We start from the raw sequence: 27,733 nt of genomic DNA, 5'->3' as shown, positions 1-27,733 counted from the left end.
GGGTCCTGGGCCTCCACTACCAGAGCCGTCTCCATCCCACCATGGGCCTGGGCCACGTCCATCACCGTCATGCTGGTCTCACCAAGGGTCTGGGCTTTATCCATGACCCCCATGTTGGTCTCTCCATGAACCTGGGCCTTCTCCATCACCACCATTTTGGTCTCTCCATGTACCTGATCCTTGCCCAACACCACCATGGTGCCCTCAATCCCTCTGTCCAGGATATGGGGCGGCACCAGAAGCAACTGGACATCCACCATTGCCCGCCTTTCCCTGGCCACCAGGCAGGTGTAGCTGCCGCCATTGGCGTGCTAGACGCAGAGGACGGATAGGTGGCCGTCGAGGTGGACGGAGTACTTGGACAGAGAAAAAAATAAAATGGGATCCGTATAGAGATTTCTATTGAACTTAATTATTCTTTTATACTACAATATTTCTTTTAAACGGTTGAAAATTTAGCATCTAAACTAGGCTGTGCAGAAAATCCATTACCCATACTACTGATTTAATGTAGAAACAATGGAAAATATTTAATGGTGTCATGGTAACTCAATTTATTTTTAAGAAAATACACTAATAAAATTATTTTTACAAAAAGTGGCTAGAAGGTTTAGATTTTATGTCTGTGTCTTAGAGACATAATATCTGTAAGCCATTATTTCTGTTTTGTCTGGCTCACCTTACAGTCTAGTGATACTGAGTCATGTTCTAATATGTATAATAAAGATTTTACCAAATGTATCCTCCTCCAGATAGAATATAAAAACTGAACCAGATAGAGGACAAAAGATTTTAATTTTTATACCAGTAGTGCCCTTGAACTCAGGGTCTGGGCATTGTCTCTTAGCTTTTGCACTCGAGGTTGGTGCTCTACCATTTGAGCACAGCTCCACTCTTAGCTTTTTGGTGGTTCACTGAAGAGAAAAGTCTCATAGACTTTCCTGCCTCTGCTGGCTTTGAATCAAGATCTTCAGACCTTGGCCTCCTGAGTTGTTAGGCTTATAGGTGTGAACCACCAGCACCCAATTCACAAAGGATTTATGAATTCCCAACGAAAATGAAAAAAAAAAGAAGAAAGTAATAGGGCTATGAATGAAGGGGATTTTTCTGGATATATCTCACCCCCAAGTCATCGCTTAATTTGCAGGAATCTGACTGAACAGGACTCAAACACAAAGTCCCAGGCAGGAGACCAGAAAAGAAGAAGCCAGATGCTGAGAAGGTGACAGGAAGCTGCAGGAAACCAGGAGGCCTTACCTCTAAATGTGAATGTCACTCAGTGGGAAGCCCCAGGGTTCACAGACTAAAACATCTTCAACATGTACGTGTGGGTACTTCTTGTTGGTGGTCATAGAGCTTGAATGCAGGGCCAGGGCACTATCCTTGAACTTCTTTTTGATTAAGGCTATCATTTTGAGTCACAGCCCTACTTCTGAACTCACTGAACACTGTGTGTGTGTGTGTGTGTGTGTGTGTGTGTGTGTGTGTGTGTGTGTGTTAATCCTAGAGCTAAAAGTCAGGGTCTGGTTGCTGTCCCTGAGCTTTCTTGAATCACAGCTCCATTTCTGGATTTTCTGATGGTTAATTCAAGATAAGAGTCTCACGGACTTTCCTGTCTGGGCTGGTTTTGAACCATGATCCTCAGATCTTAACCTCCTGAGTAGCTAGGATTATAAATGTGAGTCACTAGTGCCCACCCTAAACTAAAACAGACACACACACACACACACACACACACACACACACACACACACACACACCTTTTCCCAGTCTCCTTCTATTTTAGAATTAGATACCAATGGTAGAAAGGTAGAAATGTTCAAGATGTGTGTCTGTGAAAGGAGTTCATGTCAGTGAACTAAGTGTCCATTGATGCCCCAAAGAAAATATCTGCCTAGCCAGGATGCTAGAATGCTCCAAACTTTCCTGTGTGGGAGGAGTGGTGAGTGAGAAGTTGAGTAGGGGCTCTCAACTAAGGATATCTGGCAGACTTTATTGTGAACGACCATTCAGTGAGGCTATCTAGCTTCCCCTTTGGGGAGACTTTCATAGGTTTTTTTGTTGTTGCTCACAACTACTGTATAATTAGGAACCCCATTTTGAAAAGGAATACTTGGTTCAAATTGATGCAAAACAGCAATGAGCAATTAGTGGACCTAGTTCTGATGAGTGCTCTACAGGATTTCACAATGTTGCCTGGGTAATTCCAGCATCTGGAAACACTGCCTTCTAGCGACAGAAAAGTCAGTACAGCCTGGAACACTCCTGATTATCTATGGGTAATTATTTATCCACGATCACTTTGAATCCATGAGTAACAAGGAAACACAGTGGGATTAATCCCCCCTCCCTCACTTCTTTCTTACCTTCCTTTACTTTATTTTGTTAGTGCTGTGTCTTGAACTCAAGGCTTCTGACTCCATTTTTCTACTTGAGGCTGCCCCACTACTACTTAAGCTGCAGCTCTACTTTTGGTTTTTGGGTGGTTAACAGGATTAAATGTCTCACAGACTTTCCTTCTTTCTGATTTTGAACTTTGATCCTCAGATCTTAGCCTCCAGAGCAGCTAGGATGACAGGTGTGAGCCACCAGTACCTGCTTGGTTCATTACATGGTGGAAGCATAGTCTAGATGCTGGCTACCTCAGATGTGCAAAAAAGCTTTTCCTCCATATAATTCCAATTCATGAGCTCATAGCTTCTTACATGCCTGTTCGCTCTGTCTGAGCTTCTTTACCTCAAGGTGAGCACAATAGACTTGAGCCACAGCATCACTAATGGCTTTTTTGAGTAGGTTACCGAGTTTCAAAGAGTTTCCTGCCTAGGCTGGCTTTGAATGGCAATCATCAGATCTCAGCCTCCGAGTATTTAAGATGACATGAATGAGCCACTGGCGCTTGGCCTTTTATGCTTCTTTATAGATTCCCAATCACTAGACTTAAGTAAAGTGACTACATAGGCTACAGCGGGGTATTTGATCAAATACCCATCAATATTTTGATCATACTGATCAAATACTAGCATCCTCACACTAGCTAAATGAGAACGGATGAGGGCTCTACCACAGCTGAGATCTTTGCTGTTATCTTGCTATCTCTTCCTTGAGCACACACAAAAAGGGAGCTTTGTCTGTCTTTTCTCCTGCAGCTACTGTGGGTCAGCCTCACATCCTTCCTGAATTATCCCAATGACCTATCAGGTCCAGCCTCCCATTCAACAACTCCTTCCCTAAAGGTACCTCATGTCTATAATCTCAGTTAGTCAGTATGTATACACATGCACATATAATATACATATAGACCTCCTGCACCTGGCTTATCTCCTGTCAGCTGCTACTTGTTCTCATCCCTGGTTGGAGAGAAAGGAAACACCTGTCATCACTCAGTCATTCAATGAATTCCCAGGTGCATTCGATTAAGGTAATGAAGAGAAGATTTGGATCTATCCTTCTCAATCTACTTCCCTTGTAAGGAAGCCATTGGTCTCATTAGGGAGCCTTCTTAGTCTCTGAGAAATGTTCCAAGGTATTTCTTGCCTTCTCTCAGTTTCCCAGAGGCCTAGCAATGAGAGTACTATTAAGTGTCTAATCCTCAGAACTCCAGTTTTCAATACCGAGTGAGTTGTCCTCCAATCTTTCCTTGAGGTTTATTCCAATTTCTAAGCCAATTGTAAGACCAGTTTCTAGTCCCAGTTCTGCTGCTCCCTCCTGGCCTCTCTGCCCCTCCCTGGACTTAATTGTAGAAGAGCAAATAAGTGATTTCTAAAGTCAGAATATCTTGGAGACAGATGCCAGTGGATTATGGTCATAATCCTAGCTACTCAGCAAGCTGAGATCTGACGATTGTGGTTCAAAGACAGCCTGGGCAGAAAAGACCCCAATGAGAGTCTTCCCTCTAATTTAACACCAAAAAGCAGGAAGTGGCCCTGTGGATCAAGTGGTAGAATGCTAGCCTTGAGCAATAAAAAAGCTCAGGGCCAGCACCCAGGCCTGAGTTCAAGCCCCAGATCCATTCACAGTCACACACACACACACACACACACACACACACACACACACACACACACACACCATGACAGTTCTTAGTAACAAACGTGATTAATGACACATCATCAAGAGCCAAAGAAAATTATATTCTTACATATTGTATGTAATCCCAAACCACCAGTACTTGGCTTTTCAAGTTGGGAGCAAGAAAGCCAACAAGAATATTTGCCTAAAAAGGATTCTCTTAAATGGTAAACATTGTTCCTTTTCTAGCCTAAATCTAACACAGATTGAGGACAAGTTTTATTAGGACATCCAGATGGTTCTTTCACAGGACTGGTTACAAACAAAAAACAATCTCTACCTTCCAAATCGCTGTGAAAAATTCCATTCTGTTTAGGTACCACATTTTTTTTGATCCACTCATCTATTGTGAGGCCTCTAGGCTGTTTCTGTATCTTGGCTATTGTGAATAGTGTGGACATGAACATGGGTGTGTGGGTGTCTTTTGGAACTAGAACAAATCATTAAGTAAGGTAAGCCAAGCTCTGAGAGACACACAGTGCATATTCTCTATGAAATGCAGAAGTTAGATCTAAAATGCACTGGGATCTGATAACATTTTTCAGGCTTCTAGAGACTCACAGTGAGCAGCCTGCACCAAGGAGAGCTGATTGAATTTAATCTGTTCATGTCTAGGATCCAAACAATCTCGGAACAGATTCCAAAGTATAACCACACCCACTGGGGTTTTTTCAGGGCCATTTGTGTTATAATGTCCCTGACTCATTTTTCCTATTTTTTTTTTTTGGTCACTCCTGGGGGTTAGACTCAGGGCCTAAGCACTGTCCCTGGCTTCTTTTTGCTCATGGGTAGCACACTACCACTTGAAACACAGGGCCACTTCTAGTCATTTTCTGTATATATGGTGCTGAACTATTGAACCCAGGGCTTCATATAGAGGAGGTAAGAACTCTTGCCAATAGGCCATATCCACAGCCTCCTTTTTCTTATTTTTTTTTGCCAAACTTCTAAGTTAATGGTTCCTTACTATCGGAACCAGGGGCATGTTTCCTCAATGCCAACTTTCACTCCCTGGGCATGAAGCATCCTTTGAGGGCCTGCACGTATAGCGTGCGGCTGTTACCTTGTCACATAAAATTTTACTTCCAAGGATACTTTCCGTACTCTCTCCTGCTCCCTTTCCTAAGTGATCGGACGTCCTCTTACCTCAGAGGGGTCCTCTGCCTTATTCCAAGTCAGACCACACAGAGGTTGGTGAGTCAAGCCATTTAGGAAGTTAAGGCAGAATCAGAGCATGCTGTACATGCAAAGCTTTCCTAGGGCTGGGGATATGGCCTAGTGGCAAGAGTGCTTGCCTCATATACATGAGGCCCTAGGTTCAATTCCCCAGCACCACATATACAGAAAATGGCCAGAATTGGCACTTTGGCTCAAGTGGCAGAGTGCTTAGCCTAGCTAAGTCCAAGCCCCAGGACTGGCCAAAAAAAAAAAAAAAAAAGCTTTCCTAACACTATGGCATCTGCAGTTCTCTGAAGCAGAGGCCTACTAGCTCACCATGAGCTGGGCACCTGCATTCAGTGAACTGCCTGTCTCACCTCTAGGCTTTTCATCACTTAGGGGAGAATTCACTCCATGCAGTAAGAAGCACTAGGATGGCTGAAAGAAGTGATTTAGACTCAGCCTCCCTACAACATTAGGAGGTCCTGACAGATGTGAGGTCACAATGGGTGTGAGTTTACAATGCATTGAGGTCCTAATCATTGTGATGTGACAGTGAATACGTGTCTAATTGGTGAGTGGACAGTGAATGTGAGGACATAGTGAGTTTTAATTCACAGTAGGCCAATGGCCTAGCTGATATGAGGTCACAATTGATGTGAAGCCAAATGGGCACAAAGTTATAATGAGTGCGAGGTCACAATGGGTATGAGTACATAAAAGAGCTATGAAATCATAGTAATTGTTAGGTTATAATGAACATGTCACAATGAGAAACTGTTCCCAGTCGTGATGAGGTAACATTAGATATATTAATTATGAAGTTCTAATGAGAGTGTGCAATCATAATGGCTGTGAGGGACACACTTTGAGATCTCAAAGGTTGTGAGCCACAGTTTGTGCAGGGCTCAAGTTTCTGAGGTCCTAATGGCTGTGAGGTATCAATGTGTGTGAGTTCACAAGGGGAATGAGCTTCTAATAGTTTGTATAAAGTGACAGTTTTTAGGGGTATGAGATCACTATGCTTCTAAAGTCCTAATGGGTATGAAGTCATAATGCATGTGAGGGTCTAGTAAATGTTAAGACAAAGATTACAATAGGTGGTAGATCAACATGAGCATGAGTACCAAAGGAGTATGAATTTCTAATAGGAGTATAAGTCCAGAGGGGAGAATCACAATAAGTGAGAGGTAACAATGGGTACTAAGGCCTAATGGTGTAAGTTGCAATGACGATGGGGTCTAATGTCTGTGAATTCTCAAGGAGTGTGTGAAGTAACAATGGGGAAGGTTACATTAGTCATGAGTCACAGAGGTATAAACCCATAATGGTCACCATGAGTGAGGTTCAATGAGTGTGAGAGTCCAATGAATTTTGAGACCTTAATGGGAGTGGCGATTGTCATAGTGGGCAAGGTCCTACTGGTGTCAGAACATGTTTCGCAAGAGATTATAATGGTCATGAAAATAGGTGTGAGATTTGAATAAGCAGAGGTCCTGACAGTTGTGAGGTCATAAAAGGCATGAGGATACAATAAGTGTGGATTTCAAATTGGTGTGGGGTCCAAAGAGTATAAAGACCTAATGAGTGTTGTCATAATTGATGTGGGTATGCAAAGAGTATAAACTACTAGTTTGTATGTGAGGTACAATAACATGAGGTCCTAATAAGTTTTAAATGGTATGATGTTATAGTGGGCATGAAGTCCTAATGGACATGAAGTGTCAGTGAGAGTAGAGTCATAATGGGATGAGGTGTGAGGTTTAATTGGTATGAGGTGCCAATGAATATTAGTTCCTACTAGGGAGTGTGAGAGTACAATGAGTGTAACTCAAGAAGTTCATAATATCCCAAATGGGGTTGTGTCATTGGGTCTCAGGTCCTAAATTGTTACAGGGTATGAGACCATGGTTGGGAGTAAGGTCACAAAGGACTGTGTATGCTCCTGATATGCAAAAGGTCACTCTACATATGAGGTCCAAATGGGTAATATGCATGAAGTCACAGTGGATATGAGATCACAATGAGTGTGAGTTCCTAATTTGTTTTAGTCCAAAATGGCCCTCTGTTATTAATTGAGGGTGTGTATGAGGTGTGACATCACATTGCCATTAAGGCACATTGTTTTCGAGGTCCTATACAGAGTAAGGAAAAAATGCTAATGGGGGTGTGATATCACAATGGGTGTGAGATTACAAGTGGTATGAGGTCCTAAACAGTGTGAGGTAACATGGGCCTGAGGTATAATAGCAGGTGTGAGGTCCTAATGTGTGTTAGGCTACAATGAGTGTTAGGTCATAGTATGTGTGAGGTCACAACATTTATGAGGTCCATATTGTCAAAGGTACTACCAAGTGTTAGTTCTCAATGGGCATGAGGTCGTAACAGATATGAAATCACAATTGATTTGTGGTCACAATGGGTGTGAGATTCTAATTTGTGTGAAGTTATAATGACAGTGAGTTCAAAAATTGTATAAGGTTACAATGTGCAGAAACTTAATGGGCTCACAATAGATGTGAGATCACAATGGGCATGAAATCCTAATAGATGTAAAGCCATAATTGGTGTGTCGACACGTTGGAAATCAGATCCTAATGTTTGTGAGGTCACAATGGTATGAGTCCTAATGAGCATGAAGTTATAGTAGATGTCAGGTCTCAAAGCACTGAGGTAACAGTGAGTATGAGATTCTAATGAGCATGATGTTACAGTAGATATGACATCCTAATAGAGGTGAGAGATCACTATACAAATATGGAATATGAGTACACAGTGAGATTGAAGGCACAATGAGTGTGAAGTAACAATTGGTATTGGGTCATAATGAGCGTGAGTGAAAATGGGTGTAGGGTTCAAATGGGGTATGAGGGTACAATGAATATGAATACTGAATGTGAGGGCACAGTGAGATTAAAGGCACAAAGTGAGTTAGGTCACAACTGGTGTGCGAGCCTAATGTATGTGAGGTCAAAATTTATATGAGGTCATAAATATCATAAGATTTTCATGGATGAGATGTCTTAATGCGGAATGTGAGGTTACAGTGGGTAGGAGGTCATTGGACATGAGAACCTAGTGGAAGTTTCACGATCACAATGGGCATGAGGTCACAAGGTGTGAGCTTCTAATGGAGGTACTAGATCAAAATGAATATCAGGTCCAAAGAAATGTTTATGGTCAAACTATTAATGGGCATGAGTTATTAATAATGATGAGGTCCCAATAAATGAGAGATCACAACTGATCACAATCCTTATTGAGGAGAGATCACAGTAGGGATGAGATCAGAATGGTCATAGGTCATAATGGAGTTGGGTTCATACTGGGAATTTAATAATAATGGGTGTGAGTTAAAAAATGAGGGTTAAGTTTTAGTAGGGTAAGTTCACCACTGTAGTAAAGTACTAGATGGCTTTAGGTCAAATGGTGTGTAGCCCTAATGGATGAGAGATTATAATGTTATGAAATCACATTGTATATGAGGTATAATGTATGTGAGATGATAATGGTTGTGAGGTGACAATGAGAATGTGGTCATATTGGCTTTGATATCATAGCGAATGTGGAGTCACAAAGATGTGAAGCCACAGCTGAATGAGGTCATAATAGATGTGAATACATAATGCAGGTGAGTTACTAATAGAACCCGAGGATTCAGAGGGCTTAGATCTTAGATTATATGATGTTCAGTCATAGAGGGTATATAGTGAGTGTGAGGATGTAGTGTGTGTGAGGTCACAATGGGTGTGAGGTCCACATCTTCATGATAACACACTGGGTATGAGGTTATGATGGGCACGAGATCTCAATGGGTGTGTAAGATCCTTATATTAGTAACATCTAATGAGTATGGGATCATATTGAATATGAGGTCAAAAGTTGTATAAGGTTCTTATTGGTGTGATTCCTCACACACAGGGATGTGAGGATCTATTAAGGTTACACTGAATATGCTGTGACAATAGTTGTGAGGTCACAATGGCTGTCAGGTCTCAATAGTGTTTGTAAATTCACAGTGAGAATAAGATCTTAATAGGACTGAGGTCAATGGGGTTATAGTCCTAATGGATATGAGATCACTGTGAGTGAGATGAAATAGCCTTTGCTGCTACTGGTTGTGAAGTCACATGGGTATGAAGTCACAATGAGTGTTAGAGCCTTATGAGCATGTGATCCTAATGGGTATGAAGTAAAAAATGTGTATATTTCTGATGAGAAGTTTGAAGTAACAAAATGGATGTCAGGTCTTAATATTTTTCAGTTCACAGAGGCAATTAGTCCTAATGAGTGTGAGGTCTGAAAGGGGGTGAGGTCACAATAAGTAGGTATCTTAAGTCATAATTGGCATAAGGTTGCATGGGTGTGTGATCCCAACAGGCTTGTGGTCATTACTGATTTGAAATGACAATGTGTGTGACAGTGTACCAGTGGATGTAAGGTCATACTTGCTGTCATAATGGCCATGAGGCTCTGGTGGGTGTAGGTCAATAGGCATGAGGTCCTATCAAGTGTTTGAGGTCCCACTGGACATGAGGTCAAAATGGGTGTTGAAATTTAAATGGCCAAGGGTCCCAATGGGTGTGAGATTTTAATGTGCATGTGGTCCCAATGGGTTTGTAGTCCCAATGGGTATTAGGTCCTAATAGGTATTTGGTATATGGTCACAACTGGCATGAATCTTAATAGGTAATATCACTGTGGGTGTCAGGTCCAATTGAAGGGATGGGTATGATATCCTAATGAGTGATTCTCTTATGTGTGTAAAGCCACAATGAGTGTGAGGTCACAATGGGTGTTAGGTATTAGTTGATGTGAAGCCACAATGGGCACAAGGTCACGATGGGGATGATATCCTAAGGGGTGTGAGGTTCTAGTAGTCATGAATTCACAGTGAATGCAGGGTCACCATGGGAGTGAAGCATGAGTGTGGAATGTGGTCAAAGTGGGCATGATACCACATGGGCATGAAGACATAATAGATGTGAGATCCTCAGATTTTATAAGTAATTGTGGGTGTGAGGTCATAATGGATAGAACATAGAAATAATTGTGAGTTCATAGTGTGTGTGATGTCAAAACTTGTGCTTCACAATAGATGTATACCTAATGGATATGTAGTTCAAACTGGGAAATATGACAAAATCAGTGTGAGAGGCGGAGAGTGTAAGACCTAATTATACTAAGGTCCTATTGTTTGTAGTGTCAAAATGTGTTTGTGGTCACAATGAGCATGAGGACCATATGCATGTGAAAACCTAATGGGATATGAGGTCAAAATATGGGTGGGGTCACAATCATCACAACAAGGTCCCAATTGGAGCTATGTGGTCACAAGGTCATGAGGTCACAATGGATCTGAGGTCTTATTGGTATGAAGTGAGATTGGGTCTAATAGGCAGAAGGTCAAAATGGGAAGTGCCCAGAATATATTAGGTCCTTGTAGGTGTGTCGGGAGCCCAGCTTAGCAGGTAAGCTCATCCTGACCGCTGGCTGTGCCAATGTCGCCAAGATGACTGGAGCCAAACCTGCAGCTAAATTCATTCTCGCCCTTGTCCGGGGCCGAGTTAGCTGCTAAGCTCATCCTGACCTCTGGCTGTGCCGATGTCGCCAAGATGTTGGGAGCCAAACCTGCAGCTAGGCTCATTATCACCTCTGGCTGTGCTGTTACCGCCAGGATATGCTAAAGGCAAAGATATTTGTCCACAGCTTCTGTCCAGAATTGCTTTGTTACCTTGTGTTTACTGTAATCAAAAGTTGCAAACTTCTAAGCCTCTTTGTGTTCTGGAATTTTAACAACCCTATGCTATTCCCTGGTTCCAAATCTGCATGTAAGCTGGGAGTTGAAAATAAACTGTTGCTGCAGTCTTGAGTCTCAATCTGGAGATGCAGACCCCGCGTATGCCATCTTTGCCTCTTGTCTTTTTTCCCTTGTCTTCTATTTTTCCTTTTCCTTAATCCTTGCCGCCCTCAGTCAGGATTCCGGTTCACTGCCGGCTGGCTCGGCAAGTGTGGCACCTTGGAAGAGGGACCTGAAGCCTGGGATGATGGCAGAGGACCCCCGCTCAGGTAAAGACATCCTATTACTTGGGAAGGAGAGCGGGAGGAGAGAGTGTTGTCGGGAGTAAGAAATTATGGGATAAAGTATAGGCTGCATGCTATACGTGCAGGCCCCCAAAGGCATGCTTAATGCCCGGGCAGTGAAAGTTGGCCAAAGTAACTTAGAACTTTTCTTTTACTTTATTGAGGAAGCATGCCCCCAGTTCCTGGAGGAAGGAACCAATAACTTAGAAACTAAAAAAAAAAAAAAAGAGAGAGAGAGGGAGAGAGAGAGAGATATTCGGGAATGCTATTATTCTTTGGTATCTGGTCCGAGATTGCTTAGATCCTAGAAATGAACAGATTAAATTCGATCAGTCGATTGGAGAAACTGAACAGGGACCTGATGAGTGTTGCCCAGCTCCGGGAGCATATGCTGCTGCTCAGGAAGAGCTGAGAAAATTAACAAGACCTGAACCCACTGAGCTAGACATTAAGGAAGACTCAGATGGCTCAGACACTGAGGAGAAATTATGCAATGGGCCTACTAATGATAGATTGACCTATGTTTAGAATATGTTGAAATCAGTTATAGCTTTATTGTCACAGCTTCATCCAGAAAAATAAACTCCTTTAAAGGGAGTCCTGGCAGACTTACAGCTCTCCTAGTGCAGGCTGCTAGCATGGGGGAGGAACCTGAGGCTAGGGCAATGCTAACACCACCCAGGCAACTTCTCCTGACCGAGCGCTCTATTTCCATCCACCAGGACAGATTTGAAACCCCAACCAGGGTGAGTGACCATTAGACTGGAGCTTACATTTTCCATAGAGCCACTGGGCTAGGTCAAGGTGATCAGTAATTGTGGGTGTTTGCAGACAACTGATCTCTAGTTCAGCTCAGCTGGTTGCTTGTCAAGTCTAAATTGCTTCAGGAAAGCTGCTCAAGTTTGAGCCCAATCTTATATATTTGGAATATTTTGCAAGACTTACCTAACTTCTATGAGCGCTCAGGCAGATGAAGTTCTCTCTGTCTCTTTTTCTGCCTCCCTCTAAACTCTGCCTGCCTGCCTGTGACATAGGATGGGTATCGATATTTGTTTAACATCTGCTTTAAAAGACTCAAAGAAAGGTTTTCTATTCTTGTTATTGATGTTTAAGTTTTCGAGACTCAGTTAAATTCTGCTTGTTTGGCTAAATCATAAGCTTTCTCTAGCATTGAGCACATGGTAGACAATAGGACTGGTTGGAGTGAAAGCCTGCCCATCCCCCAGGTGACAAGCATGCCAAATTCCTGGAGGCTGTGCAGGGACTTGGAGTCCTGTGGCCTTGCTTCAAAGGTGCCTTACAATTCAAATGCTGCAAGATGAAGGTGTCTTACTGTGAGCTCACTGTCTGTGTTCAGGTCCTGTCTCCCATAAGCTCCCCTTGGGAGATAAACTGGTTTCTCAAAATGTGGCTTCTCAGATGATCTGAAAATTTTGGTTTGCTGAAAAGGTTTTTTTTGTTTGTTTACTATCTAACCACGTGGTTCTAGAACATAGGCAAAATAATATCATTTGCCACTGGAATTCCAGAAAAACTTACATGGCCAATTAAAGAACAATTCTAAGCGCACCCCAAAAGGTGTGTACATTGTCTGTATGTGTATGTATGTCTGTCTATGTCTATGTGTTGGTAAAACTTAAAAACAAAACAAAAACCAGGTTTCAAACCCAAATTGATCATGTTTGGGAGCAAACAAATGTGTCTAAGAAAAACTCCAAAAGGTTTTAATATACAGCATGTGATATAAGTACAATGATGTACAACCAGTGTTATTCTTTATGTCTATCTAAAGAGTCAAGTGTACATCTAATCCTGACAATTCTTTGGTATAGAATAAGATTTTGCTTCTCCATTTTTTTTCTTCTTTCGCTGTGCTCTCATAAACTCTTTAAGATCAAGGGACCAGAGCCATTTTTAAATAACTGCACAGATGTGAATATTAACCTAAATTTTCCAGACCCAAAATTAACATTTTGCTTTATAGGATACAGGTTGACATGTGTGCTAGCGGAGAGGACCATGGCAATCTGTGGCTACAGAAAGCTGCCTCCACAGTCGGCTCCCAAACTGGGAGTTGTTTGTGACTCAGAAACTGCCCTGGCTGCTACAGAGAGCAGACTTGGTTGGCCTTCAATCTGTGTGGATTTTGTGACTAGAACGGTGGTTAAAGGCCCAAGCCTTCAAAAATCTGTTTAAAAATGCCCTTAACAAGTCTGTGTAGAAATTTACAGGCAACAAGTAGGAAATGTGACAGCCTATCCAGGGAACTCTACTACAGCCTTATGCAGATGCAAGCCATCTCTTCTGCTGGCCTGCTAATTTGAGATGGAAGACACAGCCACTTCAGATCGACTGAAGCTGAGACTTTTATTGTTATTCATTTGTTTTCTCTTTCACGTGCCAGTAAGGTAAGGTTAAATAATATGATTTGATTTAATGGCACATGGATCCCATTCAGTCTGCTGTTCTTTAAGTGTTACAGCAAAACTCTGGCAACTACTTCGTGGTCAATTCTTAGCAATTTACAGGTAAACTCTACTCCTTTTGTTCTCCTGTTGCTTTAATTGGAAATAAAAAGGGCTTTTATGGCTAAGACTCTTTGGATAGTTCAAAGCCAGCCCAGGCAGAGGAAAATAAAAATCCCTCTTGGTCATAGTTTGGGTCCTTATTATTTTACTAGTCAGAAATTACAGGTTAAGACTTCTCATTTGCGTACTTTGCATGATTTTCAAAAATTTCTGGGAGATATTAATTGGCTTTGCCCTTATCTTAATTTGTGCACAGCTGAATTAAAACCCTTGTTTGATCTATTAAAGGGGGACCCTGACCCTACATCTCCCCAAAGAATGACAACTAAAGCAGCCAAAGCCTTGAGCTTGGTAAATTCTGCCATTTCTTCCCAACATGTAAATTATATAGATTACTCAGCCCCTTGGGAAGCTTATATTTTAACTACACCTCATTCTCTAACAGCAGTCCTTTGGCCAAAGGGACCCCTTTTTGTGGCTTTCCTTGCCTGCCACTCCTTCAAAAGTGTTAACTCCTTATTATGAATTGGTAGTCATCTTAGTCCATGTGTGCCGTGTGGAATCTTGTAAGTATCTTGGATGAGATCCACAGGTTTTTTATATCCCCTATACTTTATAACAGCAAGAATGGCTTTATACTCATTGTGATTCCTGAGCCATTGCTTGGGCCAATTTTGTGGGCACAATTTCACATCATTGTCCCTCCAACAAATTACTTCACTTTGCCTCTTCTTACCATTAAGTGAGGACAATGCTATTACGGATGAGGCTACCCAAATTTTTCTCTCAAATTGACTTGGAAAAGCAATCACATGCTGCCCACCATCATAACAGTCGTGCCTTACGTCAGCAATTTCTTATCACATGTGAGGCTGCTCGTTAAATTGTAAAAACTTGTCCCAACTGTGTTACTTTCCTGCCTGTGCCCTCCAATGGCATTAACCCCCGAGGCTTAGTGGCCAACCATGTTTGGCAAATGGATGTTACCCACATCCCCTCTTTTGGACGGCTCCGCTTTGTCCATGTTACAATAGACACTTACTCTAATTTTATTATGGCTATTCCTGTTAGCGAGGAAGCCGGCAAACATTGTATCTCCCATGCCTTACGCTGCTTTGCTACTTAAACAAATTAAAACTGATAATGGTCCGGTATATGTTGGATGAGCTTTTCAAACTTTTTACAAATCTTACCAAATTGTTCACTCTACAGGAATTCCCTATAATCCTCATGATCAAGGAATTGTCGAACGGGCCAAAGGTTTGTTAAAACACCAAATTTCTAAATTAAAAGGGGGGAATTATACCCCTTCTCTCCTGTTAATATACTTTCTCATACTTTATTCATACTACATTTTTAAAATTTGGACTGCAATGGCCACTCTGCAGCACAGCGGTTCTGGGAAAAGAGAGAGCAAAGAGCTTTTGCCCAAGTTAAGTGGAAAGATCCTTTAACAAGTGCTTGGCACAGGCCCGATCCGGTATTGACATGGGGTCAAGGACATGTCTGTGTTTTTTCATAGGATGAAAATGATGCCCACTGGCTACCTGAGCGTTGTGTACGGATTATGGAAACTCATCAGAACGGCACAACCGCTGACCCACTGGGCTTAAGTGCCAGATCCACTGATTGTGCACCGTGCAACCTGGGAGGGAGCTGAGGTGTTCGTCCATGTCAACAGATCAGTGTATAGTACAGCTCCAGACCCTTTTGTCCAGCATGTTAAGATGGGAGATTTTGCAGCTTCTGTCACTGGAACCCCTTTATGCTTTACAACTGACTCCAACAGTTATATTCCAGGCTGTACTGTAATGCAATCCATAAACCATAGAATTTGGATTCCTGATAATAGTCAAGTATATAATACACAAATGACTTCATTGCCTACTGGGTTTCCTTTACATGCCAATCTACCTCATCCTTCATGATACCTCGCTGCATCAACTCCTCTCAAATTGTAGAATCCACGGGAGAACTGCACCGCATAAAGTGTTGACATGATCACCCTTTTATAACCAATATTTCAGGAACTAATTCTCAGCTAATGGACTGGTCCGGAGCGAATCTGAACAAGTACAACCCAGGTCTGTGGTGGATTTATGGACACCGTCACCGTCATGTCTGGATGTTAGTGGCTTCCCTAAACAATATCTCCTGGCCCACTTCTACTTCTTTAAAAAATGTGAGTTGTGTAACACCCCCTTATGCTATTATGTATGGACCTTTTAATATTTCTATAGGAGCCATGTATTGCAATGTTACCTGCACTAACTGTTCTTTTACAAATTGCTTGTATAGTGTTCCTACTGATTCTGTAGTTATTAATATGCAACCACCATTTGTTATGCTTTCTGTAAACTTATCTGTAGCTTGGTATGAAGAAACAGGTATTCAAGTGTTAAAACATTTAAAAGAGCTTATGCTCCCTAGACGATTTGTAGGGCTATTAATAGCAGGCATTGTAGCCTTTATTTCCTTAGCTGCCTCTGCTGCAGCGGCTACTGTGGCTTTAACACAAAATGTGCAGACAGCTCACTATGTTAATCAGCTTGCTCATAATACCACGCAAGCCCTGCACTTTCAAGGCAGGATTGATGATAAGGTAGAACAAAAATTAGAAGCATTGTGTGAATCTGTGTTGTCACTGGGAGAACAAATTTGTGCCTTACAAACTTTGCAATGGGTGCGCTGTCATGCTGGGTTTGACTTTATTTGTGTGACCCTCCATAAGTATAATGGGTCGAGCTACTCTTGGGAACAAGTTGTAGCACATCTAAATGGTATTTGGCACCATAATAACTTGTCCTTAGATCTCTTTCAACTCCATAGACAAATAGCCAGACTAGAACAAGCAAGCCTTTGGACTCTAAAGTGGCAGAAACAGCAAAAGAACTGTTTGAACAACTTCAACAGTATGTCCCTTCCTTAACTAATGTTAAGGGGCTGCTAATGACATTGCTCGGCCCAGAGATACTTTTGTTGATGGCTTTCCTATGCCTTCCTTGCATTGTACGCGTATTGCAAAACTCTTTCATGAGTTTAGCCAGCCAGCTGCATAAGGTCAAGCTCCAAGTAAATGAATTTCCCCTGAGAGGAACCCCAGCCAGAGACGGGTATGAGGCGGTACCAGCCTTAACCGACCTAAGACATGGGGCTTCAGCACTGCTCTGAAGTTGTTCCCTAAGACGGGTAAGGCAGGCTGGGGTACCCACCCCACCTAAGACAGGCGGGTTCGCTTCTTTTAATAAAAAGACAGGGGAATGGTCAGGAGCCCAGCTAGCAGGTAAGCTCATCCTGACCGCTGGCTGTGCCAATGTCGCCAAGATGTCTGGAGCCAAACTTGCAGCTAAATTCATTCTCGCCCTTGTCCGGGGCCAAGTTAGCTGCTAAGCTCATCCTGACCTCTGGCTGTGCCGATGTCACCAAGATGTTGGGAGCCAAACCTGCAGCTAGGCTCATTATCACCTCTGGCTGTGCTGTTACCGCCAGGATATGCTAAAGGCAAAGATATTTGTCCACAGCCTCTGTCCAGAATTGCTTTGTTACCTTGTGTTTACTGTAATCAAAAGTTGTAAACTTCTAAGCCTCTTTGTGTTCTGGAATTTTAACAACCCTATGCTATTCCCTGGTTCCAAAACTGCATATAAGCTGGGAGTTGAAAATAAACTGTTGCTGCAGTCTTGAGTCTCAATCTGGAGATGCAGACCCCCCGTATGCCATCTTTGCCTCTTGTCTTTTTTCTCTTGTCTTGTATTTTTCCTTTTCCTTAATCCTTGCCGCCCTCAGTCAGAATTCCCGTTCACTGCCGGCTTGCTCGGCAGGTAGGTGTGAGGTCAGAGGGGACATGAGGTCTTAATAATGGCATGAAGTTCTAATGGCTGTTAAATACAAATGAGCTGAGGTCACAATGAGTAGGAGTGCCCCCCCCACACACCATGGGTATAAAGTTAAATGGATTTGAGGTCTTAATGACAAGAGTGAAGGGCCAATGGGCATGATGTCGAATGTACCTGCATTCAATGAATTGCCTCTCTCACCTTTCGGCTATTCATCAAGGAGTGGAGAATTATCTCCACCCAGCAAGGGGCACTAGGAGGGCTGAAAGAAGTAACTTAAACTCAGCATCCCTACCTCCTGACAGATGTGAGATCATAGTGTGTGTGAGTTCACAATGCATTGAAATCATTGTGATGTGACAGTGAATACATGTCTAATGTGTGTGAGGGAAGAGTGAATGTGAGGCCATAATGAGTTTTTTTCACAGTAGGCCAATGTCCTAACTGATATGAGGACACAATTAATGTGAAGCCAAATGGGCACGAATTTGTAATGAGTGTGAGGTCACAATGGATTTGAGTACATAATAGAGCTATGAAAACACAGTTTGTCTTAGGTTATAATGAACTTATCACAAGGAGAAACTTCCCAGTTGTGATGAATTCACATTAGGTAAAGTAATTGTGAAGTTGTAATGAGAGTGTGCAGTCACAATGGCTGTGAGGTACACATTTTGAGATCTCAAAGGGTGTGAACCAGTGTGTGAAAAGCCCATGTTTCTGAGGTCCAAAGTCTGAAAGGTAGCAATGGGTGTGAGGACAAAATGGGCATGAGCTTCTAATAGGGGTATAACGCAACTGTATTTAGGAGTGTGAGATCATTATGCTCGTAAAGTCCTAATGGGGATGAAATCATAATGCATATGAGCGTCTTGTAAATGTTAAGACACAGATTACAGTGGGTGTGAGATCAACATGAGCATGGGTTCAAAATGAGTATGAAGTTCTAATGAGAGTATAAGTTAAGAAGGGAGTGGTCACAATAAGTGAGGGGTCACATGGGTACTAGGGCCTAATGCTGTAAGGCAATGACTACGGGGTCTAATGTCCATGAATTCTGGAAGGGGTGTATGAAGTCACAATGGGGGAGGTTACATAGGTCATGAGTCACAGATGTAAGAACCCATAATGGGCATAAAGTCACTATGAGTGATTTTCTAATGAATTTGAGATCCCAATGAATTTTGTGGTCTTAATGGCAGTGGCGAATGTCATAGTGGGCAAGGTCCTACTGGTGTACAGTTATACAATAGGGCAGTGTGAACATTTCTTGTGTTATCTTACACCCTCATTTTTCTTTCCCTTCCCTAGATCAGGTAGGCATATGTACAATACCCAGTGTACCAAAATCATATACAGTAGCCATGTGGCATATGCCAAAGTAAATTCACCTACAACTTTAAATATAATGTCAGCAATAGAGTTTGCTTACCCTTGTCTTATATGTTCATACGTATATAGCTTTTGTGCTATTGGGATCCACTAAGAGGTCTATTTTAGACCTTTTTAGGTTTAGTAGTTGTTTGGTTTTAGATACAAATGTAAGGTAGCTGACCCAGACCTGTGGTAAATACCATTTGACAAGAAGTTTTTTGTTTCGCAGACCTGGTCTCTAGTGTCCCATGCCCCTTTGTTCTCTGTATTCTAGGCTTTTATCACTCCACATTATTTATTCAAGTTCTGACCATTTCCCTGTGAATACCAATATTTTATCATTTCAAAGAGCTATGTAGTATTCCATTGCATATAGGTACCACATTTTTGGAGCCATTCGTCTGTAGAGGGGAATCTGGGTTGTATCCACATTTTAGCTATTGTGAATTGTGCAGTAATAAACATGGATGTGCAGATGTATTTTTGATATCCTGAGACCTGTTGTTCAGGATAGATGTCTAGGAGTGGTATGGCTGGGTCAGAGGGTATATCTATGTTGAGCTTTTTGAGAAACCTCCATACTGTTCTCCAAAGTGATTGTACTAATTTGCACTCCCCCCAACAGTGGAGAAGGTTTTCTCTTTCCCCGCATCCCCTCCAGCGTTTGTTGTTGCCTGAGTTCAGAGTATAGGCCATTCTAACTGGAGTGAGGTGGTATCTCAGGGTTGTTTTAATTTGCATTTCCTTTACTGCCAGGGATGTTGAAGATTTCCTCATATGTTTCTTTGTCATTTTTATCTCTTCTCCTGTGAAGTCTCTCTTTAGCTCCTTTGTCAATTTAATAATTGGTTTACTGGGTTTGGAGGGGGTTAGTTTTATGAGTTCCCTGTAAATGACAAATATTAGGCCTTTGTCTGTTGCTCTGCTCGTGAAGAATCTTTCCCATATGGCTGGCTGTCGTTCTCATTTGGTGGCTATGTCTTTAGCTGTGCAGACCTTTTTATTTTGTAGTAGTCCCATTTGTCGAGTCTCTCACCTATCTGTTGTGCCCCTGAGACTCTATTCAAGAAGTTCCTTCCTGTGCCTTTAAGTTCTAGCGTCTTTCCTACTCTGTCCTTCAGCAGTTTCAAAGATTCAGATCTGATGTTGAAGTCCTGGATCCATTTTGAGTTAATCTTGGTGCATGGTGATAGTCTAGGGTCTACATTGAGTTTTCTGCATGTGGCTGCCCAGTTTTCCCAGCACCAGTAGTTGAAGAGGCTATGTTTTTCCATTGTATGTCTTTGTCAAATATAAGCTGATTTTAAGAGTGTGGCTTTATTTCTGGGTCTTCAATTCTATTCTATTGGTCTTCAGTCTGTTTTTATATCAATACCAGGATGTTTTTGTTATGATGGCTCTATAATAGAGCTTGAAAACTGCTATTGTGTTACCTCCTGCACTGATTCTTTTGCCTAGAATTTCTTTGGCTATTTTCGATTTTTTGCTGTTCCATATGAACTTATGGGTTGCTTTCTCTATTTCAGTGAAGAATGTAGCTGGGATCTTAATGGGGATTGCATTGAATTTGTATAACATTTTGGGCATTATGGCCGTTTTCACTATTTTGATTCTGCATACACATGAGCATAGGAGGTCTTTCCATCTCTTGTATCCTCTTTGATTTCCCTTTTTAGATTTTTATAGTTCTCATTAAATAGGTCATTCACGTCTTTAGTTAGGTTAATCCATAGGGAATTTATTCTTTTTTAGCTATTGTAAACGGTATTATTTCCATAATTTCCTTTTCTGCTTGTGCATTGCTGGTGTAAAGAAAAGCTGCTGATCTTTGTGGGTTGATTTTGTATCCTGCTACTTTACCAAGATACCTTATTAGGAGTAGAAGTTTGGGGACTGATTTTTTTTGGGTCCTACTGATATAAGATCATGTCATCTGCGAATAGGGATAGTTTGATTTCTTCTTTACCAATGTGGATACCTTTGATGCCTTCCTCTTGTCTTATTGCTATGGCTAGGGATTCCATCACTATGTTGAATAGAAGCGGGGAGAGTGGGCATCCTTGTCTTGTTCCTGAGCTCAGAGGAAATGGTTTTAGTTTCTCCTCATTTAATATGATACTAGAAGTTGGTCTATTATATGTGGCTTTTATTGTTTTAAAGAATGTACCCTCTATTCCTATTCTCTCCAGGGCTTTTATTATGTATGGGTGCTGTATTTTGTCAAGGGCTTTTTGGGCATCAGCTGAGATGATGATGTGGTTCTTGGTCTTAGCTCTGTTGTTGTGGTGAATTACATTTATTGATTTTCAGATGTTGAACCATTCTTGTGTCTGTGAGGTGAAGCCTACTTTATCATAATGTATGATTTTCTTGATCAGATCTTGGATCCTGTTAGCTAATTCTTTGTTTGAGGTTGTTTTGAGTTTTTATTGGCTCTGTCTCTCCCATTATTTAGGAAAATTGAATTGCACATTTGAAGGGGAGAGACAAGGCTGAATGTCAGGGAATTTGAATCCTCCTTCAAGGCATGCTGCAAAGGAGGAGGCAGAAGAGTTGAGGAGCTAAGACTGTGTAGCTCCTAAACATTCACAAGTGTCCAGTGCAGGGTTGGAGCTTATCAGGATGCTTGTGATTTTGTTTCCCCCTGTGGTTAAAAAGTAATCAGAGCTTTTGAATGTTCCTCTAATAAATTATACAGTGGCCTTTTTATATTTGGCAGTGAGGTTTTTTAGAATGTCTGGTAGGAACAGAGAGCCCTGATTTGGAATGCCTAATCTGTAGCCTAAAAGTAAATCTGTGTTCTTAGAAATTATGTGTGTGTGTGTGTGTGTGTGTGTGTGTGAGTGTGTGTGTGTGTGAAACAAACAGAGAACGCCGTGTCAAAAATATATGGTTAATAGATCCTGGAATTGGAAATGCTGATGTGTTCTTTTCTTTTTCCATTTTTTTAAATAAAGGATGAGTCTAAACAGATGACTTATCAGTCCTTATGTTTAGCTTTTGAAGAGTGTCTTTCAGAGAAATTCCAAAAGAAAATATTATGATAAAATCAGTTTGTTCTTTTTGCTTCGTATTTGCATTTCCTGTTAGTTATTATTGGTTGACCCTGCTTTTTCATTCCATACTTTGGAGTAGGTTGGAGTAGCAGGGTCTAAGAAGCCTGAATTCTGCCTCTGACACAGAGAAAGAAGCACAGCTCCACAAGGCCACTGCAGAGTCTGACTTATAGTCTGTGCTTCCTGCTCCTTCAGCTTTGAGGTTGCTGTAGGGCCAGCATCTGAAGATTCCATCATTTGTTTATTTAATTTATTTATAGTGATTGATTCTTGTGGACACGTGGATTTTATTTTTTTTTCCTAACCATATTTTTTTCCAGTATTTCCTGAGGGACAGAACTTAGATTAAAATGAAAATACTGTTAATTACCATCCATCATCCTGTGTGGTGATTATAATCTCAATCATCTTGGTTTTCATCAATAATTTTAATATGAATTCCAATCAAGATGGAGATAGAAAACCCTCCTGTCCATGGGTATTGATATCTGAATCCAATCAATAGATCAATGCAAATGGTTGGAAATGGACACCCCCAGGGTTTGAAGGCTGATTCACTGACTGAAAAATGTAGAAAAGAGGAAACAAAAAGAAAGGAGAAATATTATGCAATAATAATAATAAGAATAATGTAATAATTCTAAATTACATTAAAATTATAAATAAATAGACTTATAAATTATATGTAAATTACAAATAGTAGTAATAATCATGAATTATATAAAATATATCTATCATTTATAGTTCATACATATACAATGTGTGATAATATATACATAAAAGGTATAAAATAACATGAATTAATTATATATGGTTATATATGTAATAGATATGAAACAATGTACAAATAAGAGATATTACATATAAATATACATGAAACTAAGATGTACATAAATACATAATAAACCACGTGCAATGTAGGACAGAATAAATCTATATAATTAATAGATGATGTACATCATATGAAATGCATAATTAAAAATAAAATAAATAATACTGAATAATGATACATCATCAATCACTGGGCATAATAATTATACTAATATATTTAGGAAAATTATAATGACAACATATATATATTATACATATTTATAACAATTATAAATTATATATAAATTATAAATTGTTCTATTTATAATAATTGTGTTATATACAAATTGTAAATAATTATAATAATTACAAATGATTACTATTGATAATAGATAATTATAAAGTATGAGTAATTATAATAATTTTAAAGAATTAATTTCTAAATTACATGAAATTATATATTGTAATAATAAATTATATAAATTATAATTATAAATTTTTAAAAATAAAATTATAATTACACATCACAGTAAAGTATATATAATTATAATTATACATTACTATAAATTATACTTAGAATAACAAGAAATAATTACAAATTATATAAAAGTTACAAATAATTATATATAATTATACACTCTTGATAATTATGATAACTATAAATAATTACAAGGATATATTATACACTGTAAATCATTATAATAAAATTATACATTAATAATAAATAATTATGATTATAAATTATGTATAATTTGTATTTTATTAATACTTACAATCATGATTCTAAATGACATTAAAATTATACATAAATGTAATTGTACAATATGTACACATCATAATGAATAATCATAAATTATATACACACCATAAATAATGATCATCATAAATTAAGTATCATTGATGAATAATTATGATTATACCCATTAAAATTTTATGCAAATTATAACTGATCATAATAATCATTATGATGACAAATAACAATTATGTTATAAATTATAAATAATTATTATCCTACACTGTATATTGATTATATATAATTACAATAATAAATTATATATAAATTGTAAATAATTACAGTAATAATAAATTATATACAAATTATAACTAATTAGACATTAATAATTATAATGACTGTGAATAATTATGATATATTATATAATTATAAACATAGCACATATAAATTATATAATTATAGATAAATGATTAATGATTATAAATCATAATTACAAACAATTACCCTTATGAATTACATAGAAAAGATGAACCACAGGATGGAGGACGATGACGTCACCACCCAGAATTGTGGGTAATCCATCCCCCCCATTTCACATGCCTTATTGCTCATGTGCACTGGCGCTTCCCAGCTCTGTTGTCCAGCCTACTGAACACAAGCACATTTGCTTCCTCAGCCCCACCTGGCGGTCCAGCCAGCGCATGTGCAGTAGCGCTGGATTGCTGCCTGCACCGCCATTCTGTGCAACCACAGTGGCGCCAGGTTGTCCCTCGTCTAGTGGTGTAGCCTATTGAACATGCCCACTGGCACCTAGAGGCTCCTGCTAGGCAGGCCAGCTTGCTTTGCATGCGCTGAAGCATCCGGTCGCCCTCCATCTAGCGGTTCAACCTGCTGCACACTTGCAATGGCACCCCATCCCTCTCTGCTTGGCAGGTCAGCCTGCTGTGCATGCGTAGTTTGCCTGTTCGCTCCCTGCTGGGCGGTCCAGCTTGCTGCCCACTTGCTGCCCGCGTACAGTGGCGTCCGGATGCTCCCCGCTTGGCAGTGCAGCCTACCATGGCGCACTAACACCTGGTTGCTCCCAGCTACACGGTGTAGGCTGATGCGCATGCGCACTGGCGCCCAGAAGCTCCCCATACGGTGGTCCAGCCTGCTGTGCATGTGCGGTGAAACTCGGTCCACTCCTGCTGGGCACGCGCAGTGAGGCCTCCTTGGCTGTGTGGCGTGCCCTGCCCTGCTGCCCCATGCACAGCAGGCTGGCAGGGAGCGGGGTGGTCACCGCCTGAGGACGCCACAAGCGGGGCAATGTTGGCTGTGGCGACACAGCCCGGAAGTGAAGCAGCTGGAGCTGTGGGTGCAGTGGCAGCTGGTGGCATAGGGTTCCACAGAGGAAGTGGACTATGCTGCTGCCATGACGACGCCCCCTTCCTATCCCCAGATACCTGGATGTGGGCGCCCAGGCTGGGGCCTTTAAGCAGTGGGGCCTACAAGCCAGGAAGCCCAGCAGCCTTTGAGTGCATGGGGGAGCCAGGGCAGGAGGATGTGAAGCCTCTGGTGCGCGGGGCCTAGGGGGTGGCGAGGCGCTTGAGGGCGTGGCCTAGGGACAGGGCATCGGAATGGGGGCAAGGCCTGGTGGACATCGTTGTGATTTTGTGGGCGGGGTCAGGCGGGTATTCGCGACTCAGAGGTAGGGCCTAGGGGAAGTGAGGCTCGGGGCCGAGCCCCAAGGGACAGCCTGACATGGCAGGCAGGGTCTGGTGGGCATTAACGACTTGGGGGCAGGGCCTAGGGGAAATGATGCTGGTGGCAGGCCCGGGGGGGCATCATTGTGACGTGGTGGGCCGGGCTTAACGGGAATGGAGGTGCTGGGGGCGTGGTCTGCCTGGACGTGGTGTCGGGTGGGCATGGCCATAGAGCTGGACTGCCATTGGCGGAATGGGTGGCCTGGCCTGCCTGAGCCTAGGGGTCATGGCCTGGTAGGAAGTGGGATGTAGGGCGCTTGGCCTGGACAGAGGTGAGACCTTGGGGGTATGGCCTACAAGGGGAGGCCCTTGGGGCCACGACCTGAATGGAGTGAGGAGGCTGTGATGCTGGGGGCGTGGCCTGGCTGGTATGAGGGCTTGGGGGCGTGGCCTAGTTGGAGGTGAAGCCTAGGGGGAGTGGCCTGGCAGGAGTGAGGCCTTCGGGGTGTGGCCTGGGTGGAGGAAATGGTGTCACTGGGGCTTGGCCTGGCAGATATGGTGAATGTGGCGTTGGGGGTGTGGCCTGGCGTCCCTGTGCTTGTCAGGAGCATGGCCTGGTTCCATGGGCATGGTCTGACGTCCAGCGGCGTGTCCTGCTATCCTGTGCTTTTGGTGGGCATGGCTTGGCCTCCCTGTGCTTGTTGAGGGCGTGGCCTGGTTTTCCCTTGCTCCTCATCAGCATGGAGTCTGTTGGCTCCTCAGGGGCGTGGCTTTGCATGCGTTGCAATGTGGGGGCGTGGCCTGGCGTCAGGGGCATGGCCTGGCGTCAGGGGGCGTGGCCTGGCATATGTACACTCTGAGGGGGACTGCCCTGTTGTATTGTTTATTGACTGCTATCCTATTTACATTCGTATTTATTCATTTATAACTTATTTATTATAACATTTATCAGTTACTTATGATTTATATTATTTTTCATTTACAGTGCTTACCGTTTATAATACTTATTATTCATAATATTTGTTATTTATTATGCCATTTTTTATTTACTTGTAATTTATAGTAATTATCATTTAAAGTGTTTATCATTTATAATATTTATCACTTATTGCTTATTAGAGTTTACTGATTCATATTTCATTTATATTCGTATTTATTTATTTATAACTTATAATACTTATTTATCATTTATGATTTATAGTATTTATCATTTACAGTGTTTACTGTTTATAATATTTATTTTTATTTACATATTTGTATTTATTTATAGCTTATTTATTATAACACTTATTTATGATTCACTTATGATTTATAGTATTCATCATCTACAGTGTTTATCATTTATAATATTTTTATTTATTGATAATTGATTTTAATATTGTGACATTATTTTTTATTTATTTTTTAGGAGTTGTAAAGTTCTGGAAGACTTTGGAAAACATGAAGAATAGACAACCAGAACTCAGCTGAATGTGGTCCTCATTTCCTTTTTTCCCCCCTCTATTTCTATTTATTTCTCCAGCCTCTGAGATCATCGTGTCATGAAATGTCTGGCAACAGAGAGAAAGACAAGGATACAGATAGACTCACAGGTAGAGAGACAGACACATAGACATATACACAGACAGACTCAGAGACACACCGGTAGACAAGGAGACAGAAAGACAAACTCACAGCTAGACACAGACAGACAGGGAGACAGACTTACAGATGGACAGAAAAGACAGACCTGCATACATTGGAAGACAGACACACAAACAGAGACAGAAATGGAGAAAGACAGACACAGAGACTTACACATAGACACACACACATATAGGCATAGACAGACTGACTCACAGGTAGACAGACACATAGACAAGAGACAGAAAGACAGACTCGCAGCTAGACAGACAGACAGGGAGACAGACTCACAGACCAACATAGAAAAGACAGACAGATGCACACAGTGGAAGACAGACAGGCAGATAGACAGACACACCGGCAGAGAGACTCACAAACAGGCAGGCGCAGAGAGGAGGCCCAGAGGCACACAGACAGACACAGGGACAGATAGATAGACAAGGAGACAGTCTCACAGGTAGACTGACACACAGAAAGACAGACAGACACACACATTGGAAGACAGACACAGAGACAGACAGACAGAGACAGACACACACATTCACTGGGAGACAGACAGACACACAGAGACAGACAGACATACTGAAAGAAACAGATACAGAAAGACAGACAGGCAGACACATACATTGGAAGACAGAGACAGACAAGGAGACAGAGAGACAGACACATAGACACACACAGAGACAGACAGACAGGGAGACAGACTCACAGGCAGAAAGAGATAGACACATACATTGGAAGACAGACACAAAGACAGACAGACACAGGCATAGACCCGGAG

This window comes from Perognathus longimembris, chromosome 18 (genome assembly GCF_023159225.1).
Source record: "Perognathus longimembris pacificus isolate PPM17 chromosome 18, ASM2315922v1, whole genome shotgun sequence".
Taxonomy (NCBI): Eukaryota; Metazoa; Chordata; class Mammalia; order Rodentia; family Heteromyidae; genus Perognathus; species Perognathus longimembris.
The sequence above is the reverse complement of the archived record's forward strand: the minus strand, read 5'-3'. Positions refer to the sequence as shown.